Source organism: Capsicum annuum, chromosome 12 (assembly GCF_002878395.1).
Source record: "Capsicum annuum cultivar UCD-10X-F1 chromosome 12, UCD10Xv1.1, whole genome shotgun sequence".
NCBI classification, from domain to species: Eukaryota; Viridiplantae; Streptophyta; class Magnoliopsida; order Solanales; family Solanaceae; genus Capsicum; species Capsicum annuum.
Genome location: NC_061122.1, coordinates 229,740,905 through 229,746,929, shown reverse-complemented (window position 1 = coordinate 229,746,929; position 6,025 = coordinate 229,740,905). Strand labels below are relative to the sequence as shown.

Below are 6,025 nucleotides of genomic sequence, written 5' to 3'. Positions count from 1 at the left end.
AACCGAAAGAAAGTTGAAAAGATTCAACTGTTTCCTTAAACCTAAATGAATGGAAAAGCTTAAGGTTTACAACAAGAACAAAATATAAAAACACATTTAAACTTAAAAGCTCATGATTTTCTAAATTGCTTTGGTTAATGCTCACCATCCTCTTCCTAGTCTTCCTTTTCCTTTAATTATATTCTTACTGATCTTTCTACGCTTCCTACTCCTCCTTGCCCTCATCGACATCACCATCACCATCATCTATAGGAAAAAAGAAGAAAGAAACAATTATTTTGACCAAGGTGTCAAACAAAAGGAACAACAGTAGTAAAAGGCAACAACAACATACCCAGTATGGTCCCACTAAGTGGGGTCTGGGAGAGGTTAGAGCGTATGCTGACCTTACCCCTAACTCAGAGGTAGAGACGTTGTTTCCGATAAGCAATTAGTAATAAACGGCACATTAGATAAATTGGAGAATTTTACATTTTTTTCTCAGTAGTGTACCTGAATCGGAACTGATTTGGTTTTCTCTTGGAGATGAAGACCTCGAAGGCTGAATTCTGATACTCGTTAACTTGTGTTTTCCAAATATCCCTAGCTGACTCTTCAACAGATTTTTGGCAATCCACTATCGTAATGGACTTTAGAGAAGAGATCTCCGCGAACCAAGTAGGGATGTCCTTAAGACAGTGGCATTCACGCAAAACCAAGCATTCAAGCTTAGGAAAGGCATCATCATCAACAATCCATTCCCGTAAGTTATCTATCTGTTGTAGTTTCAAGACTTTGAGTTCAGGGAACTCTCCATCGCTCACTACCCAGACCTTACCAAAGCGAATGCCTTTCAGTTTGAGCACTTGAAGGTTCTGAAGCGAAGCAATTTCTGATAAGTGCCCAAGATGCAGGGAAAAGTCGTCTAGAGTCAAGTTTCTCAGATTTGGTGCAGAGATGAAAAAGGGGATGATGTGATCCCTCCATAATGTGGATATACGACCAATCTTCAGCTTTTCGATCCGTCTAGCAAATTTCAACACATAGTACTGCAAGTCGAAATCGCCCTTGATTTTGCAACTCAATTCCCGAAGATTAGGTGTTTTACTCAAAATCAAATCCATTTCCAGGACACTAGAAAAATATGGAGTGGAAAGAGTTTTCAGATCATAAAGTACTTCAGTGTTATCGAAAGAACTCTACTGGATTTCCTATAGTGAAGCGGCAAGCTGAAATATGCAGATGTCTCAGTTTAACCATCTTCCAGAGTGTAATGGGTAGCGATATTTGTTCTTGGTGTAATATAAGAGTTTCAAGGTTCCGACTATCGGCTATGAATGATGAAATCGATGACCCTTCAGTTTGTGCAGCAAAATACCTCAAGTAAACTAGACCAGTCGGGAAAGGATGAATTGGAATGAACTCCAAATCCAATACTTTTAGAAACTTGGAGCTGAGGAAAATGAGGCAGAGGTGGATAAATAGAAGGCAATTGCTATGCAAGATTATAGAGTTAACATGAGACCAACACGCGTGAGAGCTCCATTCTCCAATACTAAACAGATTGCCATAAATGGACAGGCGATGAACAAGTTGCTCGTTACAGTGAAAGTGGGAAGAAGGATTATCAATTTCACCCCTGCGAATATAGATATTAGTAAAACTAATCATTAGATTAATTGTTAGTATAACTTGAACAGTTGATTAATCGAACCAAAAGAGTACCATGGTACATTACATTTTCATCCATAGGAGAAGATTCTCTTCCTTTGCTCTCTCCTTGCAGAAATCATACAATAGGTCATGAACACGACATGCTTTGATCTCACCTCCATATCTCCTCTTCGTTCCCATCACTAAATTTCTTCCAAGAAGATTCTCAAAATAACCTTTTGCTGTATCCTCCAAGCTCTTGCCTTCACAGCTTTTTATAAATCCTTCGGAGATCCACAACCGTGTTAACCTTGGAACATCAATCACACTGTCCTCTAAAAATGATCCAAAATATAGAAAGCACGACCTGAGATGATAGGGTAAAATCTGATAACTTTGTTCTATAATGGCCCTCGAGTCTTTGTGAATGTGGGGACCTAAATTGTTGGCCAATTGTTCCCAGCATTCTTCTTTCTTCTCCATCTCAGCTAGAATACCAGCTACCAAAGCAATTGACAAAGGCAGTTGACCACACTTTTCGGCTATTTGCCGCCCAATTTTTGTTAGGAGAGTAGAGCAATTTTCTTCACCAAACACCTTTTTCCGGAGTAACTCCCAACTTTCATCCTCGTTGAACATACGAAGTTGAAGGGGATCACTTTGAAATCTAGTGTAATTGGCTACTTCAAAATTTCGGGTTGTTAGAATGATTCTACTTCCATTACTGGCATCATTGAAACAACCTATTAGATCATCCCAAACATTAACTTCCCACACATCATCAAGAAGAACTAGGTATCTTTTGGAGAATAAAGCTTTGCGAAGCTCATTAGCTAATTCGTCAGCAAGTTTTCCTCTATGTTTAGATTCCTCGCCGGTAACAGCTTGTAGAATCTCCAGTAACAATTCTGCACGTTAATATACTCTAGAGACACAACACTGTGCACGAATGTCAAAGTGAGGAACAACTAACCTGTCAAAGTAGAGTCTGTAGGCCAGAGTCGTCTTGCCTAGACCCGGCATGCCAACAATTGGGATAACTCTTCGCTCTTTGGTGCCACTTATTAGTTGTCCTCTTAACGTTTGTATGACATCCTTGAAACCCACAATTTCTTCAGTCATCCTTGGAGACCTTGCCAAATTTGATGAAGTATGAGCTGCGACAGTGTACATGGCATCCCCAACCGTTTTCTTTTCATGGATCTCTGCAACCTCATCTCTAACAAGAGTAATCTCCTCTATGATATCCAAGAACCAATATTCGAAGCACCACACAGGAGCTTTTTTGCTTATACAAGCATAGAGTAAGCATTCTACCTCATATGCTTTGCCAATCAATTGTGTAGCACAGCTTTGAATTTTGTCGAGATCATTGTGCTGCTTTTGTGCAACAAACTCCAGGAAAGGTTGCAAGCTATCGAGTTCTTTTTGAATTATTTGAAGTTGGGTTGCCACAGAAGCTAGTGAATCTGAATGGCGGCTTTGAAACTCCTTTACATTGTCTAAAAGGAAATCAACATAGCCTAGTCCATGAATCCTTGGTAAATAATTAGATTGAAATGCCTTCCGAATGGGCGCTAGTTTCACAGTGCTAATTATACGTCGAATGTTGCCTGACAAATCAATAACTTGTGTAGGGATGACTTCTGACAGTGCCATGACTTCCTTCTCCTCCTCCTCTGCCTCGCCTTTATATAACAAGTAAACCAGAATTCCGACATCAATAATTACAGTGTCAATATCTCGAAGGAGAAGTTCAAGATCTTGAGTCGCCACATCGAAGATATCGGCTCTCAATAGGTTGAGCATCTCCTGAAGGGCTGCCAAGTTATCCTTCAAAAGAACTCTCTGCTGGGAGTTACAATTAGTCGGAAGCTCCATGAAACCGTGTTGGATTGTCTCCATAAGGTCCGCTTCTACGTCAGCTGGATGGTCATGATTTTGGATGTTGGAACACCATTGTCCTGATTGTATTGCCAACCTTAGAACTCGCAGAACTGCAATGTAGATCTTGCGTACGCTCGGCTGAATGGGCTTAAATTTCATTTGCAAGAAAAGCAAAACATTGATTTCACCTAGATCCACATGTTGACTATCATAGCCATGGCCTGAGAAGTACAACCAAGCAAGCATTGATGCGTGGCCAGCCACAGTTAAAACATGAGCGAAGAAATCAGCTTTATCTTGGCTCTGAAAATCTATGAACCTCTCTGAAACAAAACAGACGAAAGTTCGCAGCAATCTCAATTCCCTCATAACATAATAACATGATGATTCAGGATCATCCCCACGCTGCTTCGCTAGATCATGAAGATTATTGATCACAGTATTGATGAACTCCTTTACAAATTCGGGAATAACAATACCATCCTCGTCGACTGAAAGCCGTAATGATGATATTTTAGGAAAGGAGTATTTGACTTCAATCTCCAAATCTTGTTTTGTACCATAAAGGTACAAAAATCAGAGTACTCTGCTAGATGTAACCTCGAAGAGTCAACCAGCGCATCTTGAAACAACGCGTGGACTTTCTGAGTTACATCTAGCAAGTCAGGTTCATTTGTGAAGCTTTGCAAACTAAGAAAAATGTCTAGGAATTTGAATTCGCATTTAACGAACTTGACTGTATCTGTTGAAACTCCAGGTGAGCTAAATATAAAGTCAAGTCGTTCAAGACGAGCCTTTGAAGACAGATATTGGTTAGTAGACATTGTGATTAAAACAAAATGTGATGAACTAAGACAGATATTGGAGTTTAGGTACTTTCTTCTCTTTCAATTCATCTTTGCTGAGAACTTTATATTCCAGAACTACTGTATTAGTTGCAAGTTGCAACTACCATAAAAGCAATCCTCAAATATTTTAGTTATATTATACACTTATACTCAACTATCATGACACGCCAAATGCGCCCGTCATTAAAGAGGTAACGTTCAACAACACACCTGAACTATCACCTTTTCACCAATTTCACACTTTTAACTATTCGTTATTCCCTTTACCTACGTAAACTATGACTATCTATGTATTAAAACACACACCTCGAAGCTGACTAGGCCAGATATTTGAAATAGCCATCCATAATATTCTGCTATCTGAACCCATGTAGCCATCTTTAAAGAGATAATGGTCAATAATACACCTGACTATCACTTTTTCACGAATAACACAACTATCACTTTTTCGCGAATAACACACTCTAACTATTCATTATTCCCTTTACCTACGTATACTATATATATCAATGTATTAAAACATACCTCAAAGCTGACTAGGTCAAATATTTGAAAATAGTCGTCGACAATATTCTGCTATCTGCACCCATGTGGTCCTTATTGAATCTACATTCATATTTAATAAAGCAAATTTGCATTTACCAAGTCACTTATTCTTTTTTTTTTTCAGCTGGCTCTTGACCTTTCAAAAGGGCAAGTCCATTTTCTATTAGAAAAAAAGGTCAAATTATATTTTATTATGTTAGGATAACTAAAATTAAGTTTTACTACAGCTTAAGAAAATATTATTGGTAGACTAAATTTTAGATGCAAATTTCTCAATAACTGATAAGAGCTTATTAAGCAAAGCACGTAAGGTAGTAACTACTCTGTCCTAATTTATGCGGCACTGTTCGATTTTCAAGATTCAAATGAGTTATTCTTTAACCATGTTTTTTTCCGTTTGACTACGAAAATATTTTGACTGTTAATATTGTGACTTCAAAAAACTTAAAGATTCTATGCCCGAATTCAAGCTCAAAGTTAAAAAGTTTGACTCTCGAAATCCAGACGGTGCAAATTACAAGTTACTTCCACACATGAATGCATGTGGAATGAGATTCCTTTTGTTATCATGTGCAATGACAAGTTCATAACTGTCAGAGTTGTGACCCGAATTTTGTTGATCCGGCCATAAAAGTTTCACGGTGCGCCCCATGTTTGTGATTTTCAATGAGGTCTGTGGTTTTCAATCGGCCCGATATCGGAGCCCACCACTGATCTCAATGGGGTGCGAGGGCGAAGCCCCGCGGTATGGACCTTTATGTATTTGGGCCTAGAACTTATTTGTACGCACGTATTATATAAGTGCGCTTAGTGGGCTAGCTGTTTCGGGTTATTCAGAAAAATACATCAAATTGTGACATAGTCTCCTCATTGTACTCTTTTTCCATCATTGTGAATTCCTCCGCCTCTGCCCGTGGTTTTTCCCACAAGAATTTCCACGTAAATCTGTGTTCTTGTCTTTTCTATTTGCTTGTGGTTTGCTTATTCTGTCCGATTCATAACAGTAAGTACAATATTTTGTGAGCTCTAAGTATATAGAAGCTCGTACAAACACTATCCTAAGAGCTGGAGCAAATTACACAACTGGAAATAGTCTCTCTACCCTCACAAAA

The 6,025-nt window shown here is 38.7% G+C and overlaps 1 pseudogene; it reads right to left on the bottom strand.

Annotated features, from left to right (window-relative positions):
* On the bottom strand, positions 1 to 4,911 carry LOC107848828 (annotated as a pseudogene).
* Between the last annotated feature and the right edge of the window lie 1,114 nt (positions 4,912 to 6,025).